The sequence below is a fragment of the Equus caballus genome, chromosome 9 (genome assembly GCF_041296265.1).
Source record: "Equus caballus isolate H_3958 breed thoroughbred chromosome 9, TB-T2T, whole genome shotgun sequence".
NCBI lineage: Eukaryota > Metazoa > Chordata > Mammalia > Perissodactyla > Equidae > Equus > Equus caballus.
Genome location: NC_091692.1, coordinates 75,948,122 through 75,963,121, shown reverse-complemented (window position 1 = coordinate 75,963,121; position 15,000 = coordinate 75,948,122). Strand labels below are relative to the sequence as shown.

General features: G+C 38.2%; 2 long non-coding RNA genes across 3 annotated transcripts in view; both read left to right on the top strand.

Moving 5' to 3' along the window:
* The window catches only part of LOC111775099 (uncharacterized), a 253,524-nt gene that overhangs the window by 174,657 nt on the left and 63,867 nt on the right, over positions 1-15,000 (top strand). The gene's annotated exons all lie outside the window — the stretch shown is intronic.
* On the top strand, positions 13,973-14,784 carry LOC138915640 (uncharacterized). Its single transcript, XR_011421736.1, has 3 exons — positions 13,973-14,231; positions 14,481-14,563; positions 14,656-14,784. It is a non-coding gene; the product is annotated as an uncharacterized lncRNA (long non-coding RNA).

The following is a 15,000-nucleotide window of genomic DNA, read 5'->3' as shown; positions in this document are numbered from 1 at the left end:
AATCTGATAAACGCAATTAACTACTTTGACCCAATTGACATTGATAGTGCAATACCTCAAAGACATACAGAATACGTATTCTGTTCAAATGCATATGGCATATACAAGATAGACCATGTATTGGGCCATAAAACGAATTTCAACAAATTTAAAATTACTGAAATCATTCGGAGTATGTTCTCTGACCGTGGAATTGAAGCAGAAAATAATCTAAGAAAACTCTGAATACTTGAAAACAAAACAACACACTTTTAAGTAATCTACAGATCAGTAAAGAAAGCACTAAGGAAATTAAAAACTATTTTGAGCTGGATAATAAAAATACAACAAATTAAAATTTTTGAGATGATTAAGAATAAGTGTGTAAATGCCTTTATTAAAAACGAAAAGTCTAAAATTTACTTAAGTTTTACTTTAAGAGGCAAGAAAAAGAGAAACAAAGTAAACACAAAGAAGAAAGATTTTCTAATAAATATTAGAGTAAATGTCCATGATGTGGAAAGCAGACATACAAGAGAGAAACTTAACTAAATGAAAAGATGGTTCTCTGAAAAGATTAATGAATTAATAAATCCCTAGCTAGACTGGTAGAGAAAAATGATTGAAAACATTGCGTACTACTATGCTTTCAGAAATGACAGAGGGATTGCTACAGATACTAAGTAAACAATAAGAAAATACTATAAACAACTTTAGGGCAAAATTTAGTTGAAACAAACACATTCTTTGAAAATAAAATTTACCCAGACTAACACAAGATGAAACAGAAAATCTCGATAGTCCTACCTTTATCAAGGAAACTGAATTTGTTGTCAACAGTCTTCACATGAAGAAAACTCCTGGCTCAGATGGTTCTTTAGTAAATGCTATCAAACATTTAAAGAAGATTATCACTAAACGTATGCAATTTCTTTCAGAAAATAGAAAAGGAGAGAACATTTCCAAACTTTATTTGATACCTTCCTGTGCTATACCTATGCTACAAAGACACAGGTAATAGCAAACCCGGCAATGAAATTGCAAAACAAAAACAAAATTAAAAGAATAAATAAAACTATAGATCAATATCCCTCTTGAACACAGATGCAAAAATTCTTAGCAAAATATCAGCAAATCAAATCTAGCCATATATAAAATGGACTCTGTATCATCACCAAGTAAGGTTTATCCTAGGAATGCAAGGTTGGTATAACGTGAAAATCAGTCAGTTTAATTCAAAACATTAATAGAATAAAGAAGAAAACCCATATGACAATTTTAATTGATGTACAAAAAGCATTTGATGAAATGAATTATTACTTATACATCTACCTTGGCACTGCTCTTGATCAAGAATGGTTAACCTTAGTTGTAGTCACTTAGCACTTGGCCTGTAGAAGGGATACTTATGGCGGAAGGAAGACGAACTGGCCAATCAAGGCTATTGCACCTGTGGTTACCTGCTATATACACTCTAGGAGGGCGTTAGCATCACCCCTAATTTCTCTGCAGGGGCTGGGCCGGTTGCTCTTGTTCTGCTTTGCAGATTAATCATCTCAAGGCACTATGTGGGAGAGAAAATAGTGCATGGAAAACTGCTTCCTTGCTCCATATCCAGATGTTCTGGGTTTATTATTCCACCCCACTCCATCAAAACATCTGCAAGGATCTAACCTATTGTTTTCCCTTAACCCTGGTGTTTCTCTATTTTCTGCTATTTGGTAGATTCCTCAATCTTCCTTCTGCTTATGTGGCACCTCCGGGGCTGGATTCAGGCAAGGCAACCAGCACTTTTCAGTTGCCAGCTTTTCATTTTATACAGCACGTACATTGACGTTATTGCGCTGTTTTGATCACCTCCTCTTTGGCTAAAAGACCTTTCTTAAAATTTTGATTTTTTCCATTTTATTGAGATATAATGGACATGCAGCACTGTGTATGTTTAAGGTGTACAGCATAATGATTTGACTGACTTATGTTGTGCAATGATTTCCACAGTAAGTTTTGTTAACCTTCAATAACTCTCACTGTCTTCACAATGAAGGTTCATACTCCTTGAACAAGGTAAAATTCATGCCCTTGTAAACCATTCTTTTCCAGCCTCTTCTGACCCTTCACATTCATCTAAATTAGACTATTTATGATTTTCTAAAAATTCACTGCACTTTCCCCCCTCTGCAACTTCAAGTTCACCATCTCTTTTGTCTAGAATATCTCCCTAGTCTTCCTGTGGAAACTCTAGACATGAGGCAAGTCCCACCTTGACTGACATGCCTTCCATGAAGCAAGGTAATGTAATAGAACGAATGAGGTCTCTAGAGTTCTGAACTCCAACATGGGGCCCTAGATCTTATTTCCATTGTATATATGACTATGGATTGCTGATTTCACATTTCTCTGCTTCAACTTCTCCATTTGTGAAATAGGTGAAATACTACAAACTTGCTATGACTGCTTACGAAAATTTGATGAGATGGCAATAACTTACTGCTGAAAAGGCCAGTAAAAAGTTCATCCTCTACATCCGGGCTACCTCTCTTCTCTTCTGTTTTGCCTCATCCATTTCCCTCAACCCAATAGAATTTATTTCTTCATTTAATAAAATCCCATAGCATCTTCTTAATAAAGTTTTTTGGGCACTTATCCCATTTAATCTGAGCTATAAGCCTGGGTAGGAACTTAAATTCTATTTGCCTCAGAAATTGTTTTCTCGTTTCAGGAGAGAGAACAACAGTAGTACTTAAACAAGGACTTTAGAATCAAAATCTCAGGGTTTGAGTCCCCAGTTTGCCATGCATTAACTCTGCTTGTGAGAAAATTTCATAACCTCTCTGACCCTCAGATTGCTTATGTCTAAAATGGGAAAAATTTTAGTCTGTAACTTATAGAGCTGTTGCAACATTTACATATGATAACGTCTCAACCATTTAGCACAGTGTCTGCTGTATTATAAGAGCTCAATAATGACAATGATTATAAAGGCAAAAGGAATTAATGGTATTCAAACAGTGATGAGAATTACTACCTCCCACACTCTGTATCCCTACCCTCCCATGCCTGAATGGTCTCTCGGTCTCCAATCATCTCCAACATTTTCTAGCACTCTGGAGTGTTCCAGGTTTTTGGATTTTCTCCTAAATCTCAAAATCTCCTTGGTTGACTGACAGAATCAGATTTCTGTTGAATAGATGTTTCTTGTCCCAGTAGTCTAGGTTCTTTCAGTGTTTAAAGACCTCTCTTTACTTTCTTATGCAAGTCTATTTTTTTTCCTCTTCTGCCCACTGCAAGGAGCTAGTAATAAACACATCAGGGCTGGTGTTCAGCCAAAATTTCCAGGTAGGGCTTGGCCCATTGGCTTGGATTTGAAGACAGTCTTTAATTTTTCCAGGCCCCCTCTTGAAACTACTGACCCTTCAGCTCCATAATTGCTTATGTATTTTTATTTCAATTCTTAAGGCAACCTTTCGGTATGACCCAAATTGGCTTCGTACATTATTAAAATGCTTATACAGAGCCGTCAGCCTACATTGTCTGGTTTTGTAGCTCAATCTTTTGTCCTATTTCTCACTAAGGGATCTGAAGCCAAGTTGAGGAACACCAGTTTCAATCCTGAAGGTCACTGCCTAGTGGTTTCAGGTGACATGAATCTTCAGCACTTAGCCCTTCCTCTCCAACTTCATGCCCACCTCCTCCATGGCCCTTCCTCAATCCATATCTTAGGTATACTGTAAAAGGATGATTAAAATTCAGCTTCAGAAGAAACCTCTTCTGCTGCGCCTGATTTCATGTTGTCAATGTTTTGTACCTGACTTGGCTTCCTTATTCTTCCTCTCTGTCATCTGCAGAGACTGTTAGGTACAAGCCACCATGCAGGCAGAGTGAGATAAATTAGGAAGGCTTTATTGGCAATTTATCAGGAAGCTGCTGCAAGGCAGACCCATGAATTTCCTTGCTAAGCTTCTCCTTTCCATTTGCCACTGACACTACAGTAATAATGCTTTGTAACTACATAATGGCGTTCATCCTTCAATCTCCAGTGACATTGCCCACGGTTAATTGGCTCTTACAGCATCCCTGTAGGGTAAGCAAGTGTTGTTACCACTGTCCTCAATTTGCCAATAATTGAGACACAGAGTGGTCAAGTGTCTCTTGGAAGGACATAAAGAGTGTCACTCAGAGAATTTCTTGACCGTTGTCTGTTTGCCCCAATCACTGGATTTCCCTGTAGCTCATAACTTCTGGGTGAAAGCCTGCTAATCAGAGTCTCTGGGAAAACCCAGTGGATGAGAATTTGAAGAATGGATGCTCCTAGAAGTCCCTTATCCACTTTGCTTTTTTAACAGGAAAATACATGAGGCATTAGTTTTTCTTGTTGTTTTGAGTTTTTAAACTTATGGTTTCCTATAGTTGGACGCTTTAAAAAGGACATAATCTCTCATTCTTAACTGTTGCTTTATTGTAAAAGAAGCTGCTAAACAATTATGGGAAGGAGAGGTATTTATGATATTGGGAAGAGAGAGATTCCATCACCAAGAACCCAAAATGAATCCTATTTTGTCTCCTGGCCTCTGCAGCTCTACCCCAACGACAGGATTCACTCTCCCACAGAACCAGTCCAACTCAAGCATTTCTGCCAGCCCAACTCTCACGGACTCAGCTTCAGGCTTTTCTAGATATAGTGTCTTTGCTTGGGGACCTTACCAAAATGTCAATGATTAAGTGAAGCCAAATTTGATTCTTTCAAGACACCAAGGTACAAAGACCAGTTCATGAGTTATCTGTTGGTTCTTTGAATTAATAAACATCTATCAAAAATCTCCCATGTGCCAGCCACTGTTATAAGTGCCATGAAATAAGAATGAATAACACACACAGGATCCACACTTATGAATCTTAAATTCAATTATTCCCCTGTTTCCTTTATTCCCTCATTCTGACAATGCTGCCTAATATTCAATAATCCCAGAATTACATTTCTGTCCTCTTTTGAACATGGGGATTATCTCAAAAGGCCATGCACTGTAGGAAGATGACATGTGTAGTGGGTCAAATGGACTACCAAAGAGATATGTCCAGGTACAAATCCCTGGAACCTGGGAAGATTACCTTATTTGGAAAAAGCGTCTTTGCAGATATAATTAACTTAAGGATATTGAGATGAGATCATCCTGGATCACCCAAGTATGGCTTAAATCCAATGACACATGTCCTTATAAGAGCTAGAAGAAGACACAGTCAGAGAAGGAGGCCATGAGAAGATGGAGGCAGAGATTGGAGTGATACAGCTATTAAACCAAAGATTCCAAGGATTACCAGAAGCCATCAGAAGCTAGGAGAGAAAGGTGAAATGGATTCTCTTCCCAGAGCCTCCAGAGAGAGTGTGGACTTACTGATACTTTTATTTAGAATTTCTGGCCTCCAGAACTGTGAGATAATAAATTTGTAGTGTTTTATACCACCCAGTTGATGGTAATTCTTTACAGTAGCCACAAGAAACTAATACTGCATAGCACTTCAGTGTTAGAAGATGGACACAGAAACATTTGCCTTCAACCCATGACTAATTGGCATGTCCAAGTGACTTCTTCAAAGTCAGAGTCCTGAGCCTTTTACCGTATCTCTGAGGCTGACAGGATGATTCATAGGAACATAGTTCATAATTTTACTACCTCCTTTGAAGGAAGTTCTCTCGCTTTTCTCTAAGAGCAACATAAAAACAGCCAGCAAGTAAAACTTCAAACCAAGTTATCAAGAAATACGTTCTTTTTGTTTCGATACGTATAAATTGTTCTTTGGGAAATGTGCATACAGATTATAGTATAAATTATGTGACAATAATAGGCAACACCTGCAATTTGCCAATCCCACCCATTTTTTCCCAAAAATGACACAGGCAGATAGAGGCAGAAAATATTCATGTGACAAATGTTGTGGAGCTTCGATATCTGGAAAGGGGAATTTGTCCATTGGTCTCCTGGAACACCCACTTATGGACTGAGAATTATCTACTTTTGTTTCTCACTAAAACCCAAGTTCCCCAAGAGTAGGGACATCTACATTGCTTATCATTGTACCCTACCCGACACCTGATATATTTTCTGACTCTTGGCAGTCACACTGATAACTACAGCTAACCTTTATTGAATTCTTAATGTATGCCCTCATTTATTCTGAACGTGTTACATATATTGACTAATTTGATCCTCTGAGCAATCTTATACAAGAGGTACTTATATAATTCCTATTTTACAGGGAGAAAACTAATAAATTATTGTTTTATTGATTATGATAAATGTTTTATTAATATGATTATGTTTTATTGATATGATTAATAAATATTGTTTTGTATCTGATGCAAATTATCTCACTGATTGAATTTCTAAAAACCGTTAGCTACCAGGCTGTTTATTGCTTCTTACTCTCTGAGTTTACAGACAAAATCTCTCCACATAATCATTTGTTTTTATCAATTTTATTGAGGTAAAATTTATACACAATAAAATGATACAAATTTACTGTACAGTTTAATGAGGTTTGAGAAATATGTTTGGTTATTCCAGCACAATAAAAATAAAAATTAAAAATATTTTCATTTCTCTTATTTTTTTCCTCATGCCTTTTTGCAGTCAACTCTGTTTTCAAAACCCAATCCAGGCAACGGCCAAACTCTTTTTCTGTACCTGAATATTTGTTTCATATCAATAGAATCACACATGTTGTTGTGTCTGGTTCAATATGGTATTTTTGAGATTCATTCATCTTGTATATATTAGTAGTCTGTTTATTTTAATTGCTGAATAATAGTCCATTGTATGAATATCCCACTTCTTGATGCATATATGTGTTGTTTCAGTTTGTGGCTATTATGATAAAGCTGCTACGAACATTTGTATATAAACCTTTGCATGGATGAATGTTTGCATTTCTCTTGGAGTGGAATTTCTGGGTCATGTAGTAAGTGTATGTTTAACCATAGAAGAAACTGCCAAGTTGTTTCCTGAAGTAGTTGTGCCATTTAACTCTTCCATTGACAAGGTATGAGAGTTCAAGTTGCTCCACATCCTTGCCCACACATCAAATTGTCAGCCTTTTTAAAAAGTGGTATGTCATTGTGATTTCATCTGCATTCCTTAAGGAAAATGATGTTGAACATTTTTTCTTATGCCTATTGGCCATTTGAATATCTTTTTGCCACCTTTTTATTGGTTTGCTCATCTTGTTGCTAAGATGTAAACTTTCTTTACATATTTTGAAAATGCTTTTTGTTAGATATTGCAATATACATTGCAAATATCTTTTCTCAGTCTTTGACTTGCCTTTTCATCTTCTAAACAGTGTCTTTTAAAAAGAAGGTTTTAATTTTGTTGAAGTTCCAATTCATTAATCTTTTTCATTTTTGGAGAGTAATTTTTGTAATCAAAAAATTCTTGTTTGCCAGAAGGTCACAAAAATTTTCTCCTACAAATTACATAGTTTTTGTTTTTTTATTTAGATTTAATCAATTTCAAGGTTTTTTTGTTTATGGTTTGAGGTAAGGATTGTGGTTCATTTTCTTTCTATATAGCTATTCACTTTTTCCAGCACAACTTGTTGAAAAGAGTATTTTTTCCATTGAATTACCTTATAAACTTTCTCCAAACAATATTCTTTCCCATCGATCTATGTCGCTATGCTTATGTTCATACCACAGTTTTTTAACTGTTATAGCTTTATAATAATACTCGAAATTAGGAAATGTAAATCCCACTTTTTCAAAATTATTTTGGCTTTTCTATGGTCTTTTGCATATCTAATCGAACATTATAATTAGCTTATCAATTTCTTTAAAAAAAAAGACTTGCTGGAGTCAGCCCTGATGGCCCAGGGGTTAAAGTTCTATGCTGTCCACTTCAGCAGCCCAGGTTCTGTTCCTGGTCACAGAACCACTCCACCCATCTGTCAGTCACCATGCTGTGGCGACAGCTCACACAGACGAGCTGAAAAGACTTACGACTAGGATATTCAACCAGGCACTGGCGCTTTGAGGAGATGAGGAAAGACTGGTAATAGGCGTCAGCTCAGGACAAATACTTCCCTGCAAAAAAAAAAAAAAAAAGAAAAGAAAATTGTTAAAGAAAAAAAGACTTGCTAGGATTTTGATTGAAATTGTATTGAATCTAGAGATCAATTTGGGTAGAACTGATATTTTAGCATATTGTATTGTCTGATCCATGAACATAGTATATTTCTTCATATTTAAGTCTTCCTTAATTTCTCTTAGCAATGTTCTGTTGTATTCAGTTGATAGGTCTGGCATAGCTTTTGTTAAATTTATGCCTAAGTGTTTCATAGTGTTCCAAGTGTATATTGCCGTATATGGAAATACAATTGATTTTTGTATGCATAGTCATGTTTTACCCAATTGTTAAACTCACGATGTAGTTCTATTAGTCTTTCTAAAGATAACTTGGGATTACCTGTTGTCCATCAATAAAGATAGTTTTACTTCTTTCTTTCTAATTTGTAAGTCTTTTGTTTCTTTTTCTTGCCTTATTGGACTGACTAGGACCACCAGTATAAAGTTAAAGAGTGGATTCCAATTATATCCATGTTGAGTCACTTGATATTGTCCCATGGTCACTGAAGCTATATTAATTTTGTTCTGCCTTTTGTACCTCTGTGCTTCGGTTGAGATAATTTCTGTTGCTCTGACTTCAAGTTCACTGAGCCTTTCCTCTGCAGTGGTTAATCTCTTGTTAAGTACATCCAGCAAATTTTCCAATTCAGTGTTGTGTTTTTCAAATCTGTAAGTTTCCCTTCTTTATTTTTTATTGTTTTCATTTTTCTCTTTGTTATGGTCATGTTTCCCTTTATGTCATTGAACATATTTAAAATAGCAGTTTTAAAATTCTGATAATTCCACAATCTCTGTCATTTCTTAAGCTCTTTTTTATTGACTTTTCTCCTGTTTATGGATCCTGATTTCCTGCTTCTTTGTATGCCTAATAATTTTTTATTGGATGCTTGGTATTTTGACCATTACCTGGTGGAGTACCTGGATTTTGCTTTCTTTCTAAAAAGAGTGCCGTATTTTGTTCTGGGAGCCAGTTATTTTGTTTCTGGGTCAATTGAATCTTCTCAAAGCTTGTTTTCAAGCTTTGTTAGGGTTTGTCTAGAGAAGTGTTAACTCTTTGCCCAGCATAACATTGTTCTTAATGTGTAGTCATTATGATATCTCTACTAAATGCTCTGGATGTTCAGTGAAGTCTCCCTGCTCTCATTGGTCAAAACTCAAATTGTCTCAGCCCTGTGCAAACCAGATTACTTATTTGGCTTACAGCTATGGTTCACTTCATTTGTTTTTCTTTCTTTGGGAATTACAGTGCTGTGCTTTCTGTTCTTTGTCTAGTGTCTGAATATTGTTTTTCAATAAATGTTCTTCAGTTTTCTAGTTGTAACGGTGGAATATGTAGTCTAGTCCTAGGTTTTGCATCATGGTCAAAGCAAAAGTTCTCAGGATAATTGTTGAACAAAGAATTTCAAGTCCCCATTCCATGATCTAGGGTAAGCTTAATACTGTCCCCCAATTCCCAAAGTTTTCTGGGTCAATCTACTTATTTTCTTGGTTTCTTCTCCACTTACCTTCATACAGGAGGAATGTCTTTATCCCTCCTAAAGTCATTTTATCGGTCCTATCCCCCAAAGAAAGATCACCAAGACAATAGATTGCTGGATATTGGTTAATAGAGCTATACTACACCAGAGGACAAGTATATACTTAAAATAGAATATTTGACATTAACAGTCTTGAAGATACTTTGCCATCCATGGCAGGGAATTTATTACTGTACATCTATTCCACAGAGGCCCCAGTCTGAGCCATTCTTTGAGATCCACTCATTCTCCTTTTCTAATCCCTTTGCCCATATTCTTTATCTAGTTCCATAATTCCTAACCCCTCCCTCTCAAGCTATTAACCCAAAAATAAGAATTCTTATAATTTGATTAAGCAGAGCAATTTATGTTTTTCTCCTTAACCTTCTCCTTCGAGAGCAGTGGTTTTCAATTCTGGCTGCTCATTAGAATCACCAAAAGGAACTTTTATAAATTCTGCTTCCTAGGCCTTATCCAAACCCAACAAGATCAGAATTTCCTGGTGAGTACTGGGTATCTCTATTTCTATTTTTAAATATTCCCTGGTGATTCTGAATGCAGTCAGTTGAGAACCACTGCTGGAGGGTCTACAAATGGGTTTTGTCTTTCTCAAGAAGAAAGATGCTTTCAGGTATTTTCATCAACAAAATCACCATGTACCTCATCTCTCCATCCTGAAGAGCACAAAGAATCAGCAGAAGGTTTAAATTTTCTTTTTTTCTTGAATCTCACCTTGTCTGAGATCAAATATTTAAGCTGGGTGCCTTCTTCTAATGTTCTCGGAATGAGAGAAAGGGAGTAGAAAAATTTATTTCTCCTGTACAGAGCAAACCCATAAGTCATGTTTTTTTCTTATTCTTGTAATCTTCATGTCTTTTAATGTTGATGCATTTTAAAATTTAAACAGATTACGTTTTAACACTTCAAATTATGCCAGGTTTTAGTCACTCCTAGTCTATAAAAGGAGTTGATGGAATTATCCCATGGTGAAATTTTCTAGAGTTGACTAATCCTTGGTTTTATCGAAAATCAGAGAGGGAGTGTCCATGTCTCTGTTTTAATCACCTAGCTTTTGGCCACATTCTTGGTCTGAGTAGATTTTAGAAGGTGGGATATGAAATTCTTGGGCTGCAGATTCTAAACCTTGTCCCTTAACTTTCTTTATCTAGACTTTTTATTTTATTTCTAAGAGAAGAAAGTGCGAGTCTCCAGATATCTGTCTTGTCAAATTTTTTGGACTATTTCAAAGGCTCCTTGGAGAAGTGTCAGTGTTGGCAACAGTAGATAGAACATTCTTAAGGATTTATGCCAAAGAATGCACATTTCCTTCACTGTATTTCATCTATGAAGAGAGCCCATTTGGACCCTGGAATTAAACTGTATGTTAACTAGCTCTTCATTGGAAACTGGGGGAAAATTGTTCATTGGGATCAATATCCTTCTTAAATTTGGGGGCTTTAGTCTATCACCTGATGATAATACTTAAAATTCTTAAAATACTTAAGAAAGCTGAGCCTCAAAGAATCTAATTGACTTTGTTCTCTGTCTCTTATGTGCGTATTGGCAAAGTGGCTGGATTTTGTGGCTCCCAGATAATATTCTTTCCACTATAAAATTGTGATATTCATTTAACAGATATTTTTAAAAAGCTTAAATGTGGCACAAGAGTTCTTAAACTTTGGAAGCTGACCAAACTATGGTCCTCCTTCAGAAAATGTCCAAACACCTCAGTATGTGTGCCCCCTCATGCCCACAAGCACATGCATGCTTTATTACAATGTTCTGCACATTCTTTCAGGGAGTTCTGGGCCCCTGAGATACTTGTTCATGGATCCCTCATTAACAACCTCTCAGCAAGATGTAGATTCAGGGCAAGAGCAGAATATCAGATATTTCAACACTGACTTTCTGGGAATGCTGGTGGAAAGGGCTACTCTTCCAATATTGTCACCTTAAGATCCAAGCAAATTTTCCTTCCAAGAAGGAAAAAATGTTTTTGTTTGCTGTTTTAACCTCAGTCAATTCCTTAAAAATTAGGCAGCCTAGAGAAATCAACAAGCTGAATGCTGTCTAGATAATTCCTGGCTTCGATTGTGCACGGCATTGCAGAATTTCCTTTTCACACCCTTCCTGGCTCTTTTGTGCATGCACTGTTTTTCCTTCTTTTTCCTATTTTTTTTTTAAATAAAAGGGCAGTCTAGTCTGAGTTCTTAAATGTGTTCTATGTTCAACGGAAAAATTTCCTTCAAGAATATTAGCTGATGAGAAGTCTAAAAGACAAGATTAACAGGCGGTTTCCCTTCACCAAAGGCAAAAATAAAGCATGCCCTCAGGAGACGTGTTTTGAAGCGAATGTGAGCATTTCTCAAGTCTTTCACACAACACACTAAACACTGTCAATGTGCTAAGCAAGGAGGTAGATTCTAACTGTGAAGGTGAATTAGATTCAGGTGAAGAATACTGTGGGGACACAGAGGATGGAAGGACTAACACGATAACCCTCTGTGGCACCTCCAGACTAGTGCAAAGCAACGGGGAACAATTGCTCTGACCCTAATACTTCTGGGATCCTGTGGGTCTGCAGTGGCAGATGGCCGGTGAGTCAGGGATGGCAGCAGGAAGGAGGAGCAGTAGCTCTATTAGTCGGTGTTACAGGTGTCTGAAGCTTACATATAATACACACGTTTCCAAGAGAAAATGGCTTCCCTAACCCCTTTGTTCTTCATACTTATTCTCAGGCTGATTGTTGACCTTTTGCATTTCTTTCTTTATTGAAGGCAGCCTTTGATGTGCCTTTTTGATCAAGCTTCACCCTGCAAATGCATGACCTTGAGAGTGAGTGAGTGCCTCCTTATACTTTAGCCCTGGGTACCTCGGTTGTCTTACCTGGTCCTGGCCTAGAATAAAAGAGCTGGCGAGGAAGACGGAGAAGGGATGGCCTTCCATCTAGCATGCTATAGCTAAGGTTACAGAGGACATATGTGTGTTCACTGAAGGAAGAACTCCTCCCCTTTTTCTTCCTACAATGCCCTCTCACTGTGCCCAAGCTCAGATGCTCCTTGGGCATTCCTGCCACAAAGAGACTGAGGTGGAACATGACAATAATTTGCCGAGACAGTTGTTGCTGGCCTCACATTTGGCCTTGGCTATGGTGGATTTGAAGCAGCATCTCGAAGACTTCTCTACCATTTGATATGAAGACTGAGATGTGCAACAGGCGTTACAAGAATTATCATTTCCATTCCCTTCTTAAAACCTTCTTCTTCCATAAATCTAAACCTGGTATGGGGAAGCCCTAGGGAAAACTTTGAAGCTTTTGGTGCCCAGGCCCCCTACACCAGATCCAGGCCCTTCAACTCCCAGAAGAAATTTGCTACCCTCGTTCACACGGAGGTGATGGGAGCATTGCTTACTACTGTTTCCCGAGTAGCAGAGCTTAGCCCAGAGGTGGGAAATCTTACTATAGATCACTGCCATCATCACTACAAACCATTATTTATGCCTTTTTTGAACTTTGCAAAGTTCTTGTATTCAAATTATATTTGTCTTTGTTCTACAGATGAGAAAAGTAAAGCAGATCAAGTTACAGCATCTTCTCCAAGAACATACAATAAGCAATAGTGTAGGAAAACCTTGGATGAAGTGTTCTAAGCCTAATGTCTGTTCTCTTTCTGCCACTGAGCGCTGCCTCCTGCACCACTGAGAAAGTAGCAGAGACTTTCCTGCTGTCTCCCACAAGTGGGAGCAGTAAGTTGACTCCAACCACATTTATAGGATTCTTATTTTGTGCCGGCTGTTATCCTAGGTGCTAAAGGTGAACTGAAGAGTGATTATATCCTTGTTCTCAAGGAATTTACAGAAGAATAAATGACCACTTGTTTTTTTACTCCTTTTAGGTTCCACGAATTTATTTGTTTATTTAGCATTTCATCATATGTGGGATTTTGCTGTTGGTGCTAGATTAATCTTTCCCAGTGGACTTCATGCATCTTGAGTCCAGGGACCATCTCCTGAAAACTTATTATGCCCAGCACAGTAGTGAAACAAGACAGGTACTCATAAATGTGTATGAGTAGATTGATCGACTAAGCAACAATAGCAATAACAATATTGACGAGTTTGCCTATGTGCTGGTAGGGGATGTCCTGCTTTGGGACTTTTTAACATCGTAACCAATTTCCTTAACTCCATTTCCTAATTCTCCAATGCAAATAAAGACATCCTTCTTGATTCTCATAAGTGTTGAGGCATTTTCAGCCCCAGTGCTGTGCAGCCAGAAACACAGCTTGCTTTTGCTGATCTGAGGCAGACAAGGGTCCGCCTTCCTTTGCTCTGCTTGTGGCGCATCTTTGTAGTGCTCACATCTCCCAGTGCACCAGCTCTTCCTCTGCCACCAATCCCAGTTTTAATCCTATCTGCCAACTCCTATTCCTCATGTTTTATACATCCATTTCTGGCAATGACACCTTATCAAGCATCTCTGGAAACCTTAACTAAAGGAGGCCCGCCCCAGGAGGACCATGTCACATCTTCAAAGACTTTTAACAAAGGAAGAATGTGAAGGCTAGGAAGGCCGGGTCCCTGAAACTATCCTTCTCTTTGATCTTCTAAAATAGACTGTAAGTGTGACTGCTCGGAATCTGCCCTTGAGGTCCCTCTCTCTTCTTTTGTTTTTTCACGTTATGCCAGTTACTTCATAGCCTGAGATGTTTATGTGTTTGTGGCTGGGCGCGGGAATGAGTGGTAGACTGAGGGGACCAGGAGGAGGGAAATGTTGAGAAAAAGGCCAGACCGGGGCGGCGGACCCGCCAGGACTTTCAAACCCCTCCTCGCTCGGCGCTCTTCTCTCTCTCTCTCTCCACCCACAGGGTGTGAAAATACCAAGGAAAATTCCTCCACTTCGAAGGATCTGCTGTCTGACAGTTTCAAGAACCTCTAACCTTGGTTTCAGGTATTATTGGCACATTCTTTAATTTGTCCTCCGGGATGTAGGTAATTAAAGGTTATGAGATTTGGGCAATTATCCAGCTTCTTCCTTCCCAGCGCAGACAGCAAATATTCAAGCGCCGCCGCGCTCGCCTCTCTGCCGTCAGCCGCCTTGTTCCCTTTCACAAGGATCACATCCTTTCATGCCACACTTAATTGGGAATAAAAAGGGCCTTTCATGCTGTCTTTCACCTCTCTGTGGTTTTTTTGCCTCCCTTTTTGCTTCCTGGGGGAGGGGTGTGAACGGATCCAGTCCTGCCCTGTGCCAGCCCTTGCTGTCCCCTCCTTGCTGGCTGGTATCGTTCTATCACTTTGCCACGTAAATATTTTGCATGCAAGGAGCTGTGTGTGCAAGCCGGCCTTTTCCGAGCCCTTTCGTTCCTCAGATACCCAGCCTCCGTG